Below are 24,510 nucleotides of genomic sequence, written 5' to 3' on the forward strand. Positions count from 1 at the left end.
AACTTACAGAAGCAGAAGATATTAAGAAGAGATGGCAAGAAAACACAGAAGAACTGTACAAAAAAGATGTTCATGACCCAGATAATCACGATGGTGTGATCACTGACCTAGAGCCAGACATCCTGGAATGTGAAGTCAAGTGGGCCTTAGAAAGCATCACTACGAACAAAGCTAGTAGAGGTAATGGAATTCTAGTTGAGCTATTTCAAATCTGAAAGATGATGCTGTGAAAGTGTTGCACTCAATAGGCCAGCAAATTTGGAAAACTCAGCAGTGGCCACAGGACTGGAAAAGGTCAGTTTTCATTCCAATCCTAAAGAAAGGCAATGCCAAAGAATGCTCAAACTACCGCACAATTGCACTCATCTCACACGCTAGTAAAGTAATGCTCAAAATTCTCCAAGCCAGGCTTCAGCAATACATGAACCATGAACTTACTGATGTTCAAGCTGGTTTTAAGGCAGAGGAACCAGAGATCAAATTGCCAACATCCACTGGATTATGGAAAAAGCAAGAGAGTTCCAGAAAAGCATCTATTTCTGCTTTATTAACTATGCCAAAGCCTTTGACTGTGTGGATCACAATAAACTGTGGAAAATTCTGAAAGAGATTGGGGATACCAGACCACCTGATCTGCCTCTTGAGAAATTTGTATGCAGATCAGGAAGTAACAGTTAGAACTGGACATGGAACAACAGAATGGTTCCAAATAGGAAAAGGAGGATGTCAAGGCTGTATATTGTCACTCTGCTTATTTAACTTATATGCAGAGCACATCATGAGAAACACTGCACTGGAAGAAACACAAGCTGGAATCAAGATTGCCAGAAGAAGTATCAATAACCTCAGATATGCAGATGATACCACCCTTATGGCAGAAAGTGAAGAGGAACTAAAAAGCCTCTTGATGAAAGTGAAAGTGGAGAGTGAAAAAGTTGGCTTAAAGCTCAACATTCAGAAAATGAAGATCATGGCATCTGGACCCATCACTTCATGGGAAATAGATGGGGAAACAGTGGAAACAGTGTCAGACTTTATTTTTCTGGGCTCCAAAATCACTGCAGATGGTGACTGCAGCCATGAAATTAAAAGTCGCTTACTCCTTGGAAGGAAAGTCATGAGCAACCTAGATGGCATGTTCAAAAGCAGAGACATTACTTTGCCAACAAAGGTCTGTCTAGTGAAGGCTATGATTTTTCCTGTGGTCATGTATGGATGTGAGAATTGGACTGTGAAGAAGGCTGAGCGCTGAAGAAATGATGCTTTTGAACTGTGGTGTTGGAGAAGACTCTTGAGAGTCCCTTGGACTGCAAGGAGATCCAACCAGTCCATTCTGAAGGAGATGAGCCCTGGGATTTCTTTGGAAGGAATGATGCTAAAGCTGAAACTCCAGTACTTTGGCCGCCTCATGTGAAGATTTGACTCATTGGAAAAGACTCTGATGCTGGGAGGGATTGAGGGCAGGAGGAGAAGGGGACGACAGAGGATGAGATGGCTGGATGGCATCACTGACTCGATGGACATGAGTTTGGGTGAACTCCGGGAGTTGGTGTTGGACAGGTAGGCCTAGCATGCTTCGATTCATGGGGTCGCAAAGAGTCAGACACAACTGAGCAACTGAACTGACTGACTGATGATGAATGTAGACCTTCCCCGTAGAGCCAGTGGTTAAAAAAAAAAAAAAAAATACCTGCCCATGCAGAAGATGTAAGACACGCATGTTTGATCTTGGGTTGAGAAGTTCCCCTGGAGAAGGGCATAGCAACCCATGCCAGTATTCTTGCCTGAAAAATTCCTTGGACAGAGGATCCTGGCAGGCCACAGTCCATAGGATTACACAGTGTTGGACACAACTGAAGCACCTTAGCATGCCCACACACATGATAAATGCAATGTGTAAATAACAAAATATTGTCTGAGGTATTGAGACAAAGGTCAGTTGTCTAAACTGATCATCGGAACAAATGCGCCTGAGGCAAGAACCTGAAAAAGAACAGGAAAGCCAGGAGCTACCAGGGATCTAGGAACAGGACTCCAGGGAGCAGTAGATCTGGCAAGTCCAGAAATATCAGGGGAAATTTATAAGATGAGAAGCTACCAACACCACAGCTCTGGTTAGTTTTTCAGAGCTTCATGTTCATATATGTGGGCACAGTGGTTAGATGCCCCAGGGCCAAGCTAAGATCGATATTAATGGCTAAATCATCTTCACCTCAAGCTAAATGCTTCTAAAAGGGTAAGTTCTTTGAATTCTAACTTCATGGCTGATTTTTCATCACATTATTCATAAATACAATAAAAAGGACCAGATAGTGCGCTATCAATTTTCTCTTCATTTTATTGAAATGAAGCTGATTTACAAAGTTGTTAGTTTCGATGTACAACACAGTGATTCAGTTATATATATATACATACTCCTTTTCAGATTCTTTTCCCTTATCAGATCAGATCAGATCAGTCGCTCAGTTGTGTCCGACTCTTTGCGACCCCACGAATCGTAGCACGCCAGGCCTCCCTGTCCATCACCAACTCCCGGAGTTCACTGAGACTCACGTCCATCGAGTCAGTGATGTCATCCAGCCATCTCCTCCTCTGTCGTCCCCTTCTCCTCCTGCCCTCAATCCCTCCCAGCATCAGAGTCTTTTCCAATGAGTCAACTCTTCGCATGAGGTGGCCAAAGTACTGGAGTTTCAGCTTTAGTATCAGTTCTTCCAAAGAACACCTAGGACTGATTTCCTTTAGAATGGTCTGGTTGGATCTCCTTGCAGTCCAAGGGACTCTCAAGAGTCTTCTCCAATACCACAGTTCAAAAGCATCAATTCCTCGGCACTCAGCCTTCTTCACAGTCCAACTCTCACATCCATACATGACCACAGGAAAAACCATAGCCTTCACTAGACAGACCTTTGTTGGCAAAGTAATGTCTCTGCTTTTGAATATGTCATCTAGGTTGCTCATGACTTTCCTTCCGAGGAGTAAGCGACTTTTAATTTCATGGCTGCAATCACCATCTGCAGTGATTTTGGAGCCCAGAAAAATAAAGTCTGACACTGTTTCCACTGTTTCCCCATCTATTTCCCATGAAGTGATGGGACCAGATGCCATATTATTAGTTTTCTGAATGTTGAGTTTTAAGCCAACTTTTTCGCTCTCCTCTTTTACTTTCATCAAGAGGCTTTTTAGTTCCTCTTCACTTTCTGCCATAAGGGTGGTGTCATCTGCATATCTGAGGTTATTGATATTTCTCCCAGCAATCTTAATTCCAGCTTGTGCTTCTTCCAGTCCAGCGTTTCTCATGATGTACCCTGCATATAAGTTAAATAAGCAGGGTGACAATATACAGCCTTGATGTACTCCTTTTCCTATTTGGAACCAGTCTGTTTTTCCATGTCCAGTTCTAACTGTTGCTTCCTGACCTGCATACAAATTTCTCAAGAGGCAGATCAGGTGGTCTGGTATTCCCAACTCTTTCAGAATTTTCCACAGTTGATTGTGATCCACACAGTCAAAGGCTTTGGCATAGTCAATAAAGCAGAAATAGATGTTTTTCTGGAACTTGCTTGCTTTTTCTATGATCCAGCGGATTTTGGCAATTTGATCTCTGGTTCCTCTGACTTTTCTAAAACCAGCTTGAACATCAGGAAGTTCATAGTTCACATATACTACTCTGTGCTATACAGTTGGTCTTTGTTGTTCCTCTACTTTATATATAGTAGTGTATTTATGTTAATCCCAACCTCCTAATTTATCCCTCCCCCCAGAATACTATTAATTTTTATCTGTGCTTAATAGTTGATACTTCTTTCAATATTACTATCCTGCTTTCTTTTAGGTGAAAGTGAATGTTTCTGGGCAGAGCAGGAGGAGGCAGGCGGCAAACCAGCTTGGGGAGGCACTTGCGGGGCTGCAGCATTGCGGAGGGGCCATGACAGAATCACCCCTGAAAGTTTGCATCGTGGGCTCGGGGAACTGGGGTTCAGCTATTGCAAAAATAATTGGTAATAATGTCATGAAACTTCAGAAGTTTGCCTCCACGGTCAAGATGTGGGTCTTTGAAGAAATGGTTAATGGGAGAAAACTAATAGACATCATAAATAACGACCATGAAAATGTAAAATATCTCCCTGGACACAAGCTGCCAGACAATGTGATTGCAGTCCCCAACCTCAGTGAGGCTGTGTGGGATGCAGACCTGCTGGTGTTTGTGATCCCCCACCAGTTCATCAACAGCATCTGCGAGGAGATCTCTGGGAAAGTGCCCAAGGGCGCCCTGGGCATCAGCCTCATCAAGGGCATAGATGAGGGTCCCCAGGGGCTGAAGCTCATTTCTGACATCATCCGAGAGAAGATGGACATTGACGTCAGTGTGCTGATGGGCGCCAACACTGCCAATGAGGTGGCTGCCGAGAAGTTCTGTGAGACCACCATCGGCAGCAAGGTAATGGAGCACGGCCTCCTCTTCAAAGAACTTCTTCAGACTCCAAATTTTCGAATTAAGGTGGTTGCTGAGGCAGACGCTGTTGAACTTTGTGGCGCTCTGAAGAACATTGTGGCCGTGGGAGCCGGGTTCTGCGACGGCCTCCACTGCGGCGACAACACCAAAGCTGCCGTCATCCGCCTGGGGCTCATGGAAATGATCGCCTTCGCCAGGATCTTCTGCAAGGGCCACGTGTCCAAAGCCACCTTCCTGGAGAGCTGCGGCGTGGCCGACCTGATCACTACCTGCTACGCGGGCCGGAACCGCAAGGTAGCTGAGGCCTTTGCGGCGACCGGAAAGACCATTGAAGAACTGGAGAAGGAGATGCTGAACGGGCAGAAGCTGCAAGGACCACAGACTTCCGCCGAGGTGTATGGCATCCTCAAACCGAAGGGACTGCTGGACAAGTTTCCATTGTTCAGGGCGGTGTACCAGATCTGCTATGAAGGCAGGCCTGTTGAAGAGATGTTGTCTTGTCTCCAGAATCATCCGGAGTATACATAAAGGGAATCCTGCAGCACGTTAGGGAAAGTCCTGCCTTTCTGATTGCTTGTCTGGATTCAAATGGAAACCAGGATTTGGCCACAAGATGCTTGTGTGACCGTAACCCCATCACAGGTGCTGTGAATTTTTACAGGTTCATTTTTTAGCATATATGAGTCTGTGTGTGTTCCTTCCTTGTTCTGTGGATGTTTCTATGAACCAAAATTAAAGGCCCCTTTAAAAATTACTTCTGAAATTCTCCCACTCTGATACTTTATAAAATTGGAACTATCAAGCATTGCCAAATATACACTACCACATGTAAAATAGATAGCTGGTACACAGGGAGCCCAGCCTGGAGCTCTGTGATGCCCTAGAGGGTGGGATGGGAGTGGAAGGAGGCTTAAAAGGGAGAGGAGATATGTATAATTATGGCTGATTTGCAGTTGTGGTAGGGTAGAAACCAATACAACATTGTAAAGCAGTTTTCCTCCAATTAAAAAACAAATTTAAAAAGAAAGATTGGAACTATCACAACTAAAAGTTTTGAATCTAATTCATATGCATTTTGATGAAGGAATTTTTTTTCTCATTCTCTTAATTTAGCCAGCATTAACATGGTAGAGTGTCAGAGTGAGTGGGTTCAAAAATCTATATACTGTAACTTTTAAATACTGTCTCAGAACCAACATAATCAACTACTTTGATTTTGGGTTGATGCATTATTTTAAACAATTACATATTTTTAATTAGGCTATATATATATTCCTCTCATTTCAGTTTTCTGCATTTTTAGCCTCTTTTCTCTTCATTAACTACCAGAATATGCTCTCTTAAAGGCTGGGCAGTAGTAGAAGACAGAAAACTCATCTGGGATTTTCCTGATGTGGCTGCCACAGTCTTCTGATTAACAACATTTGTATGATGCTTGGGAGACCCAGGTTCAATCCCTGGGTCAGAAAGATCTCCGTGGAGAAGGGAATGACTACCCACTCCAGGATTCTTGCCTGGGGAATTCCATAGACAGAGGAGCCTGATGGGCTACAGTCCATTGGGGTCGCAAAGAGTCAGACACAACTGGATTCCTAACACTTTCACTTTTCTTTTGTGCAAGCATTTCCTTTAAGCCTCACAGATCCCCTGAAAGGGGCTGCTATTATTCTTCATTTAAGATGTAGTCACTGTGCCTGGTTGCCTGGTGAGTTGGGTCAGAGCCAGAGTCAAGCCCAGTGCTTCTCCCCCTACCTGAGCTGTGCCAGGACCTGCTCAGGCATCAATGAACTGCTTTGACCTCCTATTAATTGCTTGTAGGATACACGGCCTTTCCTGAGGCCATCAGTAGGCTTCCTGCAGCTGAAGTTTGTATGGGTCCTTATCTGGAAGGATGCCATGCAAAGTGTGGACTTCTTTCTATCAGCTTCACCTGGAGACTCTTAGAAATGGTTCAACACCTGGTTCGACTCCAGGTCTCTGAAGTGCGGTCTTGAATCTGTGCCTTTGGCATGCCTTCCATGTGTTTCAGCACTCACTACAGTTTGAAAACCACTACTTTAGAAAATTTACTTTAGATTGGCATTTCTCAAACCATGTTCCCTGGAACCCAGTGGTTGTTCCAGTGTTCCCTCACAAGGTCCAGTGAGTTTGGAAAAAGCTGCATCTGTACACCCCTCTTGAAGGGGCAGAATGTATATTAGTTTGTTATTGGGACTTGTTTTTTTAACCCAGCAAGTCCCAGACATATTAGATTATGGAGATTTTTTGGGCAGGGGGCAAGAAAACTTGCCAAACTTTCCAAGGAACACTGTTCCAGGCTGAAGTGGTCTTAGCACAGCTCAAGTATCCCCCTCTCTCTGCAAGAAACGAGGATAGATAACTACCTGAACCTTTGTGGTTCAGGTCTGCCGTGGATCTTTGATGAAGCTTTAAGGTGCCACACTCTCAGGTACAAGCAAGTAAATGTCAACCTCACTGAGACACATTGTATGGACTGCTGCTGCTGCTAAGTCGCTTCAGTCGTGTCCGACTCTGTGCGACCCCATAGACAGCAGCCCAACAGGCTCCCCTGTCCCTGGGATTCTCCAGGCAAGAACACTGGAGTGGGTTGCCATTTCCTTCTCCAATGCATGAAAGGGAAAAGTGAAAGTGAAGTCGCTCAGTCGTGTCCGACTCTTAGCGACCCCATGGACTGCAGCCTTCCAGGCTCCTCTGTCCATGGGATTTTCCAGGCAAGAGTGCTGGAGTCGGGTGCCATTGCCTTCTCCGTTGTATGGACTAAGTGCTTTTAATTCTAGAATAAAGAATGGGAATTTCTGTATCTTCTTAAATGAGATAGGTTACCTTACATAGAACATGGTAAGTGTTAAGGGAACATATGACTATCACTTATATATTCATTGACTTCCAGTCACTTTGAGATTTTGATCCTTCTTGCTTTCCAGCTTGGGGATTTTTTCTTCTTCCCTTTTTTCCAAACATTATCTGAAATGATTGTCATAGATTTTGTGAGAATTTTTTAAATTCCTATACGCAGTAGTATATGAAAGCATACCTACTATAATATATAAAAAATACCTGTCTTAAAATCTATCCTAGCAGGTAGAATTGAGCTAAATTCCTTCTGATTTTCATTTAACTCTTATCTATAATATGGCCACATGGTATTGACCCAAGGAACAGTGAGGTGCCTCTGTACTAAAGAATTCTTGGTTTTTCCCACTAGTTCTAATCTAAGAGTACTATACATGCGTTATATTTGGTTTTCTTACCTATCATGTACTATATTTGTTTACAGACTATAGAAGGAAATGATTTAAAAGCTTAATAAACATTTTAATGCCCCAAACCTATGCTACTGATCCTACTTTTTAACCAGCTTATTTTATAATTTTATTTGTTTAGGTAAGCTTTTTTTTTTTCTCCCTGAATTGTGTTGCATTGACAATAATAAAAAGGGAACTTTAAAAAAATGAATGGGACTTTCCCCCATTTTCTTCATTTTCATGTACCCCTGGACTCTAGTCAATGGGTTAGTAAATGGACATTTTTTTCTCTTTTTCTAAAAGGAATATACGTGTGCACAGAGTAAAATGTATTCTAACAGAAAATCAATCCCACTAATGACATCTTACTTAGTATTTGAAGAATAAAAGGACCATCAACAATGAAATCCCCAATGAGGTATTTACATCTTCTAAGAAAATAAGCAGAAAATACTTTTAAAGTTGCTGAAACCTGTCTCTCTCAACCCAAAGAAAACCTGTTGGTTAGGTCACCAAACCCAAGCATAAAATATATCCACACAACCTCTTTACAGAGTTAATATGACTGCCAGGGCCAGGCTAAAATACAAAGTCAACACTGAATGAATAATATCTAGACCATAACAAATACTAACAGGTTCATTCCTATCTAAGTCTCAAAGTTAAGGTGACTTCACCGAAGGATAATCTTATGACGTGCATTTTTGTACAGTTTCAGAAGTAGGTATGTCCTAAAACTCCTAAAGGACCATAAAGAAGGCTGAGTGCTAAAGAATTGATACTTTCAAATTATGGTGCTGTAGAAGATTCTTGGAAGTCCCTAAGAATGCAAGGAGATCAAACTAAAGGAAATCAACCCTGAATATTCATTGGAAGGACTGATGCTAAAGCTAAAGCTCCAATACTTTGGCCACCTGATGTGAAGAGCTGACTCTGGGAAAGACCTTGATTCTGGGAAAGACTGAGGGCAGGAGGAGAAGAGGGCATCAGAGGTGAAATGGTTGAATAGCATCACCAACTCAATGGACATGAGTTTGATCAAACTCCAGGACCTAGTGAAGGACAGGGAAGCCTGGCATGATGCAGTCCATGGGATCACAAAGACACGACTTAGCGACTGAACAAAACCCCTAAAAACTCCAACTAGAAAATGGCATCATGGAAATGTGCTATATATAAAAATACATACATATGCATATGTACACATACACACATTAAATATATATACATATTTGATAAATATATTCCTTAAAAATCTAGAAATATATATAGGGTATATACATTTTTATATATGTACACACAAATATATATATATATAATGTGTGTGCTTGTATATATATTTTATAATTTTATCTCTGACTTTAAAAGTGTATGTTTCTTTTGATCTAGGACAAAATAAGGTTATAAATCTGATCATGTTGTAGTTTTGTCTTTACATATCAGACGATTTAGAGAGAGAATTAATTCTCAATTATATCTAGCATTCTTAACCTAAATTTTTAATCAAATCTTCTCTCCCTCTCTCAAATTTCCTCATCCTCATTATTTAATTTATTAATCTAAATAAATTAGGTTTATTTATTTACTTATTATTTGTTAGGTTTATCTTTTATTATTTATGTATATAACTTATTTATTATTTATTTGTTAAGTTTATTAATCTAATTCTAATCTGTTTGGCCTCCTATTTTTAACAACTTTCTATCTTTCATGTTTTTAAGTATAATATATATAAAGAGAGATAATATAAGTATACTTATATATAATAAAAACAGGATAATAGCTATTGTTGACTTACATTTTGTACTGGAAGTACTTTGCTCTTCCTCAAGTGGAATCTGAGAGTGGGCTTTTATATGGAAGAGAGGACTTGGGGTCTAGGAAATAAAAGAATGGGCACTCAGATGGAGGGAGCAAGTGCTAAAAGCAGTCTTCTTCATCACATTAATCTCTAGTCAGCTTTGTCCAGGGAAGAACTCTGGTTCTGAACAGGTTCAGGTGGGCAGAGAAGAAGATAAAGGAGAGTCGGTCCTTAGTAGTCAGGCGACTGCCAAATGGGAGTTGAAAATTCAATTGCCCCTAATTCTTCTAGAGGAGGTTCTGGAGCCGGTTGCAACTCAAGAGCTACTGAAGAAAAAATAGGAGCCCTGAATTGGCCCTAGAACTTCTTTGTCTCTTGGAGCTATGACAATGGAAAGGATGATGGATCAGCTTCTCTGGCTAATAGAAAAGCAGTCACACTGAGTTTTGCCCCACAATGGGGAAGAGTTAGATGGGAAAGTTCTCATAGAATGGTACTTTCCACTGTTTATTATCACAAAAGAATTTTCTTATCAAGAGAATATATTTCACATTTGTTTAACAGAGATCAACTCAGTTATAACCACTGAACTCAGACCACATCCAAAACACCTTGCTAAGCTAACTCCAATTAATGATTGATCTCAACCAATTTCATGATTCCTGTCATAGTTGACCAAGCCCTGGTGACACTCAGGATCTTCAAAACCATGAGCTGAGGAAAATCTAACAATAAGGCAAGGCCACTGTGGGAAGAGATCTGCAGTCCCATCAGAGTACACTTAAAAATATCGTAAACTTAAAAATAATCTAGGTATATCACCACATTTCCAAAAATCTCATTTCAAGGAACAAGAGAGGGCACACAGAACAATATCCAGTCAATGAAAGAGTTGTGCATCCAAGTACGAGGCAGAGCAAGATTAGGAAGGTCTATTTAAGTCTTTTTAAAGGATGCTAGAAACAAGATCCCGGCCCAAGAAGAAAAGCCTGGCAGGAGCTTGGAAATAAGGTTCAGTCCCAGCCAATTCCATGATCCAAAATTAAGTCCCAGGAGAAAACTAGAGTGAGAACCAGAAACCAAGAGCCCATCGACAGAAGATCCGTACAGGAGACTGGCTACACTTCCAGTGAGATGGCAAGGTAAACAGAGGTGAGGGTACTGATTTCTTCTTAGCCAGACCCTGAATCAGACAATGAGTGCACAGTGACTATACAGATCATTCTTCCTGGTGGGAAAGAGGCCCTCAATGTACTACGAGTCAGGCTTTTTCTGGTTCAGAAACCAAGCAAGACTGTATAAGCCTGTGGTTGGCAGTCCTGAATACCCAGAGCCACAGTTCCTGCCAGCATCTGATATTGTGTCTTCCTTGTCCCTGACACAGAGACATCTGCTCAGGGAGAGTGTGAGACAGCCCTACAGAGAGCCCAGCCAGAGTCATGGGGAGCACCTCAGTGGGAAGAGCACATAAAGGAGACTGATCAGTTCAGCAGCTCATCTCAAAAAAGAGAATGACCTTTATTGAATTGCAAGCTATACTGACTCTACAAAAGATAATTTTATCATAATTTTTTATGAATAAATCAGGAGCCTTTATTTTCGTTTTAGAAATTTTTCCATCTAAATATTTTATGTGAGCTCTTTTTTCTTAAAAAATTCAACATTTTTATAATATATCAGCCTGATATATTTTACAATACATGCTGTTTGAGTTAATGAAACTCCTGAGATGAAACTTATTACTTAAATTATTTTAAGGTACATTATACAGTTCATAGGAAGCTGCCATTTTTCTCTCAGGATAAACCACTTCCCTCTGGTTTTGCATAATAAAGACTTGCAATTCACAAAGTCTGGCATTATAAATCACTGTATCCCCTTGAAACACAACTAGTCAATTGTCTTCCTCAACTGAAATGTATTGGGTTGCTATTTTGTAGACTATTATAATCCAGAATAAAAGCTAAACCAAAATTAACTGTATATAAAATCTATTTCAAAGGAGTTTATAAATTTACCACCTGAAAGTTTTAAACACTAATTTAAAAAATGCAAGAAAGGGGGAAGTTTAACATGAAAATCATTATAGGGAACACCTCTTTATAATTAACTAATGACTACAGATATCCAACATCGTAACTAAAGTATGACATGTCATAATTAGAAGTAATGAGTTTTATTCTTTAAAAAAATTGCACCCTATGAGCTTTTTCTTTAGGCACAATGACAGTGTGAGGAAGGACCAGGATTATCTGGTCTACCTTATGTATCTGTTCTATAGGAATAAAATAGAGTACCCTCTATTTTCCTCATGAGAAAGTGAAAAGACAACTGCCCATACGCAGGGCAGACTTCACAGATACACAGGTTGAGCTCTGCATGTGATCCAATGCTCTGCTCTCACCATCTTGAAATTCTTCATTTTTGAACAAGGGGTCCTGCAATTTCATTTTGTACTGGGCCCCACAAATTATGTAGCCCTGATAGCGCAGTTGGTAAAGAAGCCACCTGCAATGTGGGAGGCCTGGGTTCGATCCCTAGATTGGGAAGATTCCCTGGAGAAGGGGAAGGCTACCTACTCCAACATTCTGGCCTAGAGAATTCCATGGACTGTAGAGTCCATGGGGTTGCAAAGAGTCAGACACAACCAAGCAACTTCCACTTTCACTTTCAACTGCATATAAAGAGGCCAACAATTATACAAATCAAGAAACGTCATCACGATTGCCACATGATGTAACAGGTATCTAGTGCATAGCATAAAAAGAAGAAATGTTCAATGAATGAATTAAATCAAACAATTCACTAATTTCCTAGATAGATTTTAATCCAAACAATTGAGTTTCTTTAAACCAATTTATAGTGGAAAAAAATCAGAAGAGGGAAACTTCCCCACTGATATCTCTTTCCTATGTCAATGTATCCATATTATTATTCTCTTTTTTTTATAAATAGATATGCAAAGCTTATTCATCTGTACTGTGTGTGGCCAGGTGTCCTAATTATCAAGAGCACAGAAGACTCCAAGATATTTAGTCAGGCCACCTGAACACATGAGGATCCATTTCTGTAAAGATTTCTTTAGGGAAACATAAATGACAACTTTGTAACTTGGTGGTTAGTTCTCTGAGGCCCGTGAGCTCTCAAACTCTTTGATTCCAGATAACAGTGAGTCATCCTATTGCAGAAAGAACTAGAAAAGTGATTTGATTTTGGCAAGAAGGAGTGCTGCATGGGTAAACGTCATTCAAATGCACTTCTGTAGGCAGTTTTGGGGAGAAGGCGATGGCACCCCACTCCAGTACTCTCGCCTGGAAAATCCCATGGACGGAGGAGCCTGGTAGGCTGCAGTCCATGGGGTCGCTAAGAGTTGGACACGACTGAGCGACTTCAGTTTCACTTTTCACTTTCATGCATTGGAGAAGGAAATGGCAACCCACTCCAGTGTTCTTGCCTGGAGAATCCCAGGGACAGGGGAGCGTGGTGGGCTGCCGTCATGGGGTCGCACAGAGTCAGACACGACTGAAGTGACTTAGCAGCTTAGCAGCAGCAGGCAGTTTTGGGATTCCTGCCCAACCCATGTCAACTTATACGTTACAGCACAGCATCAACTTCAGGAGTCTAGGTGGGTCTAGGTGGCCATATTTTTACCAGAAGATCCTCCTCCTATGGCCACAGGTGATTGAGCAATACATGAGCACTAATCTCCAAGGTCTCTTCCCTGAGACCTTGAACTAAGACCTATATAACAGAGCTAGAGTTAGATAAGTGGGATCTTACCTGAAATATCATGCAGAGATGGGGCCAGAGTGACCTCTTCTGACCAAGTGTGCACTAATTTTTAGGTCATAGAAAGCTAAATTGTACAGATAAATAAGAAAATACTGCAAACATGCCGAGAAACCAAAAACCGGAAACCCAGAGAGAGAAAGAGAGAGTAGCTGTCTCCATTCCTAACAGCTTTCCAGTTTCCAACTCCATTCTCACAAGCCTGGCTTGTTTTTGTGTTTCTTATATTAAATAAAAATCCTTTCACTAAGCTAACTTGAGTGGGTTTTGTTCCTTGCAATCGAATGTGTCCTACAGCATCCCTGAAGAATGTATTCTAAGTTATTTGACAGCACTTACTGTGAAATTGAAACACCAAACAGCTGGAGTCACAAAAAAATTAAAAAGAAAAAACAAGACCATCTAGGGTTGGCCATAAGAGCTCTCATTAAATTAGAAAAAAATTTATTATCTCAACCTCAAGAAAAACAGAGTCAATTATAACAGTCCTGTACAAGCTGAAAATATTTACCTCCTTCCTGTGCCTGTTTCAGCTGTTCTAAATGCACCCACCTCCTGCTTACACCACTCTGTTCCTCTCCTATTACCTAAGAGAGGTTAGACGGTCCAGCCCCTTCTAGGACTTCCCGGAATCCAAGGACTTGGGTAGCCACAGCCAGAGCACAAAAGCCATAAGAATGATACCAGTCCCCGACAAGTGCCCTGGAACCCAAGAGAAAGAAAAGAATTTCAAGAACAGGAAAAAAAAAGAAAAAAATCTAAGCAGAGGTCTATATTCAAAACCCAATCCAATGGTCATCGACATCATCCCTTACTTATTCTCATCATTGGTAGAATCTGAGAAAGCAAGAAGTCAGTGCTTTTGATGGCTTTTTGTTAAATTCATTTAAGATCTTTGTTGTAAGTTTCCTCTATCTTTTCATACTGCTTCACTGACATCTCCCCCCAATATATTTTCAAAAGCAAGATATTGCCAAGAACTATCTTTTATTTTGCACAATATTCAGCACAATGCTGGACACATAGAAGGTATTTAAAAATATCTGTTCAACTGAATTAATTGAATGGCTAGTTCCTCAAATGGAGCTAACAAATTTCTGTTCATCATGTGGTAGCCCAGTATCTTGATAGATAAAAGGGAAAAGTGTAAAAGTACAAGAGCAAAATGCTTCACCTACCCTAACCTCTAAATCCTAACTGATCTTCAAGTGTTTGCTGAATTTTCCCCCAATATTATTTGACTTTTTCACAACATGGATTCCTGCCAGGCCAAGTTTGAAACACATTATTTCAGCCCAGCTGAAGTCACACACACACGTGCGCGCACATGCACGCACACACAGGGCATATTGTTTTTTGCCTAAAACAGATTCGTTGTATGTTGACCTTATCTTGAGCATAGAACTTAGCATCTCCCACGGGTGTGTGCATACACTTAACACTTAATAATGCTCTGAAGTTTCAAGCAGTTGTGTGTTCCTAGAGAGTCTTTAAAATAGCCCAAGACTAAGGGTAAAAATGAAATCTAAATGATTGTTTTTTTCAAAAAGTGCCAGAAAAGAGATGTCTATAGCTGCTTCTCGTTTTCCTCAACCACTGCATCAAATACACCCTTGAAATCAGACTTCCTTTATGTTTATAGTTCCTTGTAGTGTGTATGTGGCTAACCCTTGAGCTCTGACCACCTGACCTCAATCTGGTTGGTAATCCATGCCACAGCAGTTTCTCTCCTTGCCTGCCTTGCCTCTCTTGTTGATTTACTTAATCCTTTATGTTCTAATACTGAATAAGCACTAATGCACTGACTTCCTCTTACCCACATGACAGGAACTTAGGACTCTGAATCTCCAATTTTACACTTCATCATCATTCACCCAAGTTTCTGACACATGGCTGTCTCACGCCCAGCCCTACATGGACCGTAAGAATCAGGGTGCTATCCATCTGTTCTTTCTTTTCTTTTTTCCTTCTTTACTTTTCATCACCTTTTTTGTAGACATTAAATAAGGATTACTATGACTCTAAAGAAGCAAAGGTTGAATAAGATAGTTTCTGATTTGAAGAAGCCCATAGTCTAGTGAAGGAGACTGTCAACTGAACAATCAATAAGAATACAATATGAAAAATATTTTTAGATATATACAGAGTGAAATATTTGCTTCTTTGGGGAGGAATAAGGGAATTTTGGAGAAAGGATTATGCTTGACCTAAACTTTAAAGACTATTTATTAAATTGCCCAAATGCTATGCTACTGGTCAATGTTTTTATACATTGTAATATGAAGAAGATCTATAAATTTAGACTCATATTCTCTAATTTCACTCAGGTAGGTGTGAATGACCTGAAGGGTAAGTATATAAAAATATGCCATGTGAATTTTGGAAGATTTTACTTATATTTAAGCCTTTATTATTCATAGCTTATTATATTTACCATTTTCCTTTCATTTAGTAGAAGTATTTAATGATATCTTAAAGGTCATAGTGAAAGTAATAACAAAAAATAACCCTGGATATTCCTGAGAGATTTTTCTATTTTTTATTGCTGAATACAAAAATTAGAGTAAAATTTTCAAACTATTACTAAAATATACTTTACTTTTATTGCTAATACAATTTTTTAAATTATCATGCAGGCCTTTCTTATAAAATAAATAATAAAACTATACATATAAATAACTAAGCTTGATCACTTTCATATTTGGGTAAAATTTTTCAAACTTATTTGAGAATTCCTGCTAATAACCCTTATAAAAGTATCTTTATAAACACCTACTATCAAGGCTTAAAATTCTACTATTAGAGATGAGACTTTAAATTTAATATAAAGTCCTCTTCCAAAAAGACACTTATAAGGGGGTTGTGGAATACTGGCTAGAGAGATAACCATTATCAGACAATAGCACCTTAAAGAGAATTAGTTTATCAAGTGTGTTACAACTGATAACTAAGTTCAGGTAGGCTGTTGAGAAAATGGAATTCTTAACACAGCTGGAAAAATACTATGAAAGAAATGAGTACTGGCCTGGGTAAGGTTTTAAACAGGAGGCATAAAAAAGTCAGAAATAGACGTGAGAGTACTGTGTGTCTTGGGAAAGAAGCCTCAGAATAAGGCAAGAAGAAATCAGAAAAGACAAGCAAAGAACGTATCAGATCAGATCAGTTGCTCAGTCATGTCCAACTCTTTGCGACCCCATGAATCGCAGCACGCCAGGCCTCCCTGTCCATCACCAACTCCCGGAGTTCACTCAGACTCATGTCCATGCAGTCAGTGATGCCATCCAGCCATCTCATCCTCTGTCATCCCCTTCTCCTCCTGCCCCCAATCCCTCCCAGCATCAGAGTCTTTTCCAATGAGTCAACTCTTCACATGAGGTGGCCAAAGTACTGGAGTTTCAGTTTTAGCATCATTCCTTCCAAAGAACACCCAGGACTGATCTCCTTTAGAATAGACTGGATTGATCTCCTTGCAGTCCAAGAGACTCTCAAGAGTCTTCTCCAACACCACAGTTCAAAAGCATCAATTCTTCGGCACTCAGCCTTCTTCACAGTCCAACTCTCACATCCATACATGACCACAGGAAAAACCATAGCCTTCACTAGACAGACCTTTGTTGGCAAAGTAATGTCTCTGCTTTTGAACATGCTATCTAGGTTGGTCATAACTTTCCTTCCAAGGAGTAAGCGTCTTTTAATTTCATGGCTGCAGTCACCATCTGTAGTGATTTTGGAGCCCAGAAAAATAAAGTCTGACACTGTTTCCACTGTTTCCCCATCTATTTCCCATGGAGTGGTGGGACTGGATACCATGATCCTTGTTTTCTGAATGTTGAGCTTTAAGCCAACTTTTTCACTCTCCACTTTCACTTTCATCAAGAGGCTTTTGAGTTCCTCTTCACTTTCTGCCATAAGGGTGGTGTCATCTGTTTTTCTATGACTGAACCCTAAATTTTCTTCTCAGGACATGCCTTAAATTATTATCTTCATTAAAAAAATTAAGGACAGCAGTGGTCCTGGAATCAGCACTGGACATAAACACTTCACAGCCCCATTCCTCTAGTTAATCACAGAAAAGCAAAAAAAAAAAACCCACTTTGTTGTAAATTACCTGAGAGCTCTACAGTCAACTTCTGAGGCTTCTGAAAAGTAAACCAAAGAAGGCAGATCGCAGAGAGGAGCAAAATATAGAAAAGAAAGTGAGGGATGTTTCCTTTTTTTCCTCACAGCCTTGCCTTTGAGGATGAGCCCCAATTATAAAGTCACTTACCAGTGGTAGCAGCCACAGGGGAACCTCCTTTTTACTGATCAGAGAAATAAGGAACAGTAGAGTCTATGCGCTGGAGAGTATAAAGAAATCCCAGCACACTGATGGCTAGACAGGGAGTTTCCATAAATCTGTGAACTTACACAAGTTTCAGGCTTATCTATCATCAAGAGATGGCAAGAATACACAGAAGAACTGTACAAAAAAGATCTTCATGACCCAGATAATCACGATGGTGTGATCACTGACCTAGAGCCAGACATCCTGGAATGTGAAATCAAGTGGACCTTAGAAAGCATCACTACGAACAAAGCTAGTGGAGGTGAGGGAATTCCAGTTGAGTTATTCCAAATCCTGAAAGATGATGTTGTGAAAGTGCTGCACTCAATATGCCAGCAAATTTGGAAAACTCAGCAGTGGCCACAGGACTGGAAAAGGTCAGTTTTCATTCCAATCCCAAAGAAAGGCAATGCCAAAGAATGCTCAAACTACTGCACAATTGCACTCATCTCACATGATAGTAAAGTAATGCTCAAAATTCTCCAAGCCAGGCTTCAGCAATATGTGAACCATGAACTTCCTGATGTTCAAGCTGGTTTTAGAAAAGGCAGAGGAACCAGAGATCAAATTGCCAACATCCACTGGATCATGGAAAAAGCAAGAGAGTTCCAGAAACACATCTATTTCTGCTTTATTGACTATGCCAAAGCCTTTGACTGTGTGGATCACAATAAACTGTGGAAAATTCTGAAAGAGATGGGAATACCAGACCACCTGATCTGCCTCTTGAGAAATTTGTATGCAGGTCAGGAAGCAACAGTTAGAACTGGACATGGAACAACAGACTGGTTCCAAATAGGAAAAGGAGTACATCAAGGCTGTATACTGTCACCCTGTTTATTTAACTTCTATGCAGAGTACATCATCAGAAATGCTGGACTGGAAGAAGCACAAGCTGGAATCAAGATTGCTGGGAGAAATATCAATAACCTCAGATATGCAGATGACACCACCCTTATGGCAGAAAGTGAAGAGGAACTCAAAAGCCTCTTGTTGAAAGTGAAAGTGGAGAGTGAAAAAGTTGGTTTAAAGCTCAACATTCAGAAAACGAAGGTCATGGCATCTGGTCTCATCACTTCATGGGAAATAGATGGGGAAACAGTGGAAACAGTGTCAGACTTTATTTTTCTGGGCTCCTAAATCACTGCAGATGATGACTGCAGCCATGAAATTAAAAGACGCTTACTCCTTGGAAAGAAAGTTATGACCAGTCTAGATAGCATATTCAAAAGCAGAGACATTACTTTGCCAACAAAGGTCCATCTAGTCAAGGCTATGGTTTTTCCTGTGGTCATGTATGGATGTGAGAGTTGGACTGTGAAGAAGGCTGAGCGCCAAAGAATTGATGCTTTTGAACTGTGGTGTTGGAGAAGACTCTTGAGAGTCCCTTGGACTGCAAGGATACCCAACCAGTCCATTCTAAAGGAGATCATCCCTGGGATTTCTTTGGAAGGAATGATGCTAAAGCTGAAACTCCAGTACTTTGGCCACCTCATGCGAAGAGTTGACTCATTGGAAAAGACTCTGATGCTGGGAGGGATTGGGGGCAGAAGGAGAAGGGGACGACAGAGGATGAGATGGCTGGATGGCATCACTGACTCGATGGACGTGAGTCTGAGTGAACTCTGGGAGTTGGTGATGGACAGGGAGGCCTGGCGTGCTGCGATTCATGGGATCGCAAAGAGTCGGACACCACTGAGCGACTGATCTGATCTGATGTGATGCATGTGTGGGACAGACCCATCCCACACAATAAAGGCATAGAGAAGTAAAGAGAGATTTGATCCACTGCCCATGTCTCACACTAACCTCTGAGCTACTTGTATGTGTAATGGACTCAAACTAGCTTATAAAATGCTTTGAAAACCAAACTGAGATATAAACTAGAAGCAACAAAATAGAACACATCATCTTAATCTACTCAAGTTCTCCAACATTCCCCAGAGGAGTATAACCAGCTCCAGTGTCTACACAATATAACATTCTCATTGTCCAGAATAAAATCACAAAGTGTACAGCTTGCTGAGAACGAGGAAGCTTTCACCAATTCTCAAGTGAAGATACAATAAGCAGATGCCATTCTGAAGATGATCCATGTTTTGGAAGTATCAGGCAAAGAATTTAAGCTATGCCTTGTGAACTACAGAAAAACACAGTTGAAATGACTAAAGGATAGGAGTTCTTAGAGGAATACATACTCTAAAAAATAACCAAATAAAAAGTTTTGAACTGAAAAAGTCAGTACATGAAATTAAAAATTCACAAGATGGGTTCAATAGGAGATTAGAGGTAACACAGAAATTATGCAATCTAAAGAAAAGATAGAAAAATAGTTTTAAAAATTAACAGATCTGTAAGAGTCAGAAAATAATATTTTAAATGGGAATGGTAAGTTCTTTCTCATCAATAATTTAATTTAAGTATAAATGGGCTAAATTCTCCATTCAGAAGATGTAGGATGAATGAATAGATAAAAAAAATAAAATAAAAACAAAATCCAAACATATGCTGACTAAAAGAGATTCACTTTAGCTTTAAGGACATATATAGGCTGAGAAAAAAGAGACAGAAAAATATTTCAAGCAAATGGTAATCAAAAGAAATCAAGGGTAACTACACTTGTACCACAGTGAATAGACTTTAAGTTCAAAATGGTCACATGAGAAGATCATCATATAGTGATAAAAAGTCAATTCATAGAGGAGCTGTAATAATTGGAAATATTTATGCACTCAATATTGGAGCACATAAATATATCACATACTAACATAACTAAAAATAGAAATGAACTGCAATACAATAACAGTTATGGACTTTAACACCCCACTCAACAACAGATAGATCAACCAGACAGAGCATCAGATTTGATGGAAAAAGAATATTTGAACACTATAGATGAAATAAACCTAACATATGTATACAAAACATTCCATCTAACCTCACCAGAATATATGTTCTTCTCAACTGAACACTGAAAATTTTCTAGAATAGATCACATTTTAGGTCACAAAACAAGTCTCAACAAATTCAAGAAGATAAAAAACATATCAAGTATCTTTTCCAACAGAGATAGTATAAATTTAGAAACCAATAACAAGAGAAATTTGGCAAAACTAATAAAATTATGTAAAGTTTAAAAATAAAAAAAAAAGAAAATTGAAATCAACATGGAAATCAAACAACATATCCCTGAACAACCAATGAATCAAAGAATAAATCAAAAGAGAAAACAACTGAAATTAAAAGAAGAAAACATAAGGAAAAAACTACTTGACATTGGTCTTACCAATGAATTTTTGGAAATGATGCCAAGTGACATAAGCAACAAAAGCAAAAATAAATGAGTGGACAACAACACACTGCAAAACTTCTGCATAGCAAAAGAAATGATCAACAAAATTAAAATCAATCTATAGGAGGATAGGAGAAAATATTTTCAAACCATGTCTCTGATAATAGATTAATATGCAAAAGATATAAGGAACTATGTAACTGAAAAAAAATCCAATTTAAAATGGATACAGGACCCAAATGGATATTTTTTCAAAGATATACAAATGGCCAATAAGTGCATGAAAAAGTGCTCAACATCACTAATCATCAGGGAAATACAAATCAAAACCACAATGAGCTATCGCCTCACGTCTATCAGGATGGATATATTCAAAAAGAACATAAATAACAAGCATTGGCAGGGAGGCAGAGAAAAGGGAACTCTCAGTCAGTATAGCCACTATGGAAAACAGTATGAAGAATTCTCAAAATAACTAAAAATAGAACTACCATATGACCTAGCAACTCTACTTCTGGGTATACACCCAAAAAAATCAAAAACACTAATTGGAAAATGTACAGTCTCCTCAATGTTCAAAGAAGCAGTGTTTACAATTGCCAAGATATGAAAGCAACCTGTGTCCATCAACAGATGAACAGATAAAGAAGACAAGGTAAAAAGATAGATAGATGGATGTACATGCACAATACAATGCCACTCGGCTATAAAAAGGGCTTCTCAGGTGGCGCTAGTGGTAAAGAACCCGCCTGCCAATGCAGGAGATAATAGAGATGTGGGTTCGATCCCTGGGTTGGGAAGATCCCCTGGAGAAGGAAATGGCAACCCACTGCAGTAGTCTTGCCTAGAGAATCCCATGGACAGAGGAGCCTGGCGGGCTACAGTCCACAGGGTCGCAAAGAGTCAGACACGACTGAAGCAACTTAGCGTGCATGCCTGGCCATAAAAAAAGGATGAAACTTTGCCATTTGAAGCAATATGGATGGACTTGGATGGCATTATGCTAAGTCAAAGAAGTGGGACAGAGAAAGACACATACAAACACGATATCACTTACGTGTGGAATCTAAAAAATATAAGAGAAATTCCCTGGTGGTCTTGTGGTCAGGTCTCAGAGATCTCACTGCCAGGGCCTGGGTTTGATCTCTAGTTGGGGAATAAGATTCTGCAAGCCATGTGGCATGCTTAAATTTTTGAAAATAAATGCAAAATGTCTTTAAAATTATGATAAACTAGTTAATATAATGAAAAAGAAACAGACTCACAGACATAGGGAAGAAACTAGTGGTTACCAGCAGGGAGAGGGAAGTGGGGAAGGGCAATATAGGGGGAGAGGATTAAGAGGTACACACTATTATGTATAAAATAAGCTACAAGGATATATCGTACAACACTGGGTATATAGCCAACATTTTATAATAACTATAAATGGAGTATAAACTCTAAAAGTTGTGAATCACTACACTATACACCTATAACTTATATAATATTGTACATCAACTATATAGCAATAACATGTATACCTGTGGCGGATTCATTTTGATATTTGGCAAAACTAATACAATTATGTAAAGTTTAAAAATAAAATAAAATTTAAAAAAAAATTTTAAAGGTTAAACGTGCTTCTAAGTTTTCTCTGTGTCAATTTTCTTTTTATCTCAACTGTAAGAGTTACTGATTGTAAGCAGCTGGGGTCTTGCCCAGGTCTTCAGTTCAATGATTCATACAGCTTCTCATCGTAAGAAGACAATTTGGAACTGAGTTTGTGAGCAGCCCCCTTTCTTTAAAAGAATGTGCTTAGAAGAAAGGACAGTGGAAACTTCTGCCCCCTGCTCTCCTCTTCCAGGGAGAAGAGAAAGAAAAATATTCCATGCCTGTTTATTTAAAGCATATTTTCAGAGTCCTTGCAGAGTAGATCAGAACACATGTGGCTGTTTTACTTTTTAATTTTCCTTCTCTAATCTATAGATTGATAAATAGCAAAGCTCAGGGTAAGATATCAAGAGTTTCCAGTTTGGAAAGTCTGGATGAATCAAGAGTTAAAAGAGAGTAATTAATGAGCAATTCTTTTTCTTTCTCTACCCTCATCCTTACCTGTTTTTCAGGAAGATAATAAAACATGATAAAATTTCAATCTTGTCATTATCATTAAAGTTCAAGGTAGCTTTGCAGGCAGATTCTTGGGAGAGGGAGCATCTGAATCTTTGGATAATCCCTTTCTTCTTTAGGGTATATGCCAATTAGACACAGAATTGACTTTTTATCTCAAATTTTAATTTAAATTGTAGATTATGAGTGAGCCCTGTTTAGCTTGGATAATACATTTTTTTTCTCCTTTCTGGGTTCCCAGGAACTCAAGAATAAGCATATAAAGAGAATGATTTAAGATGTTTTGTATTAATATATATTGCCTTTCTGGTTTCCAACAGAATCATTTTTTTTTTCATATTTAGATCTATTTTTTGTAGTCTTCATTTCATTGTAGTAATCCATATATGTGAAAATATAATATTATGGTGATTTCTGTAATATCTTACAAATGCCAAAAATTGCTTAGAATGCTGTTTTCAAAAATAAATTAAATATCTTAAAGGGAAAAAAAAATTCAAAAAAATCCACAATAAACTATCACCTCATATCTATTAAAATAGCTGTTATCAAAGAGACAAGAGGTAAGAAGTATTCATGAGGACATGGAGAAAAGGGAAGCCTGGTACATTGCTGGTGGGAACGTAAACTGGTGAAGCCACTATGAAAAACAGTATGGAGTTTCCTCAAAAATTAAAAATAGAACTACTATATGATCCGACAATTCCATTTATAAGTTCATATCTAAAGAAATAAAGTCACAAGCTCAAATAGATATCTGCACCCACATGTTCATCGCAGCATTATCTATAATAGCCAGGATACAGAGATAACCTAAGTGTCTGCCAATAGGTGAATGGATGAAAATACGTGATACACACACATACAATGGGATATTATTCAGGCATTAAAAGGAAGAAAAATTCTACCATTTATAGCAACATAGATGCATCTTGAGGGCACTTCGCTAGTTAAGTAACTCAGATAGAAAAAAACAAACAGTGATCTCACCCATATGTTGAGCTGAAAGAAATCAAACTCATAGAAACAGGAAGTAGACTGGTGGTTGCTGGCAGGTTGGTGGGAAAATGGGTAAAGCCGGGCAAACTTCCATTTATAAAATGAATAGCTTCTAAAGGAAAAATATAGGGAACATCAGAGGCCTGTGGGACTTCATCAAAAGGTCTAATGTACACAATGGGACTGAGTATCTGAAGAACAGCCAAAAACTTGGTAAATTATGATTAAAAATGAACATTAACATATCCAAGAAGTTCAGCATGGTCCTATTGGAAGACAATTCCTTATGGCAGTTCTGCATACTTTGTATCAGCTTTTGTTTTGGACTATCTTTTTCAAGCATGCTTGTATAGCAAATAATCTTGAATGACAGAGACAGTGCTTCCCTCTGAGGCAGAGGATAAATTTGTTTCATGACCATTATGATAATGGTAACGTCACTTTTCAGCGTCCTTTAAATGATTGGGGTTTCCTCAG

General features: G+C 39.3%; 1 long non-coding RNA gene and 1 pseudogene across 1 annotated transcript in view; one reads left to right on the forward strand and one right to left on the reverse strand.

The window, feature by feature from the left end:
* LOC113898184 overlaps positions 1–24,510 on the reverse strand; it is a 114,534-nt gene that overhangs the window by 26,202 nt on the left and 63,822 nt on the right. The gene's annotated exons all lie outside the window — the stretch shown is intronic.
* LOC113898183 lies at positions 3,926–5,957 on the forward strand (annotated as a pseudogene).

Source organism: Bos indicus x Bos taurus, chromosome 9 (genome assembly GCF_003369695.1).
Source record: "Bos indicus x Bos taurus breed Angus x Brahman F1 hybrid chromosome 9, Bos_hybrid_MaternalHap_v2.0, whole genome shotgun sequence".
NCBI lineage: Eukaryota > Metazoa > Chordata > Mammalia > Artiodactyla > Bovidae > Bos > Bos indicus x Bos taurus.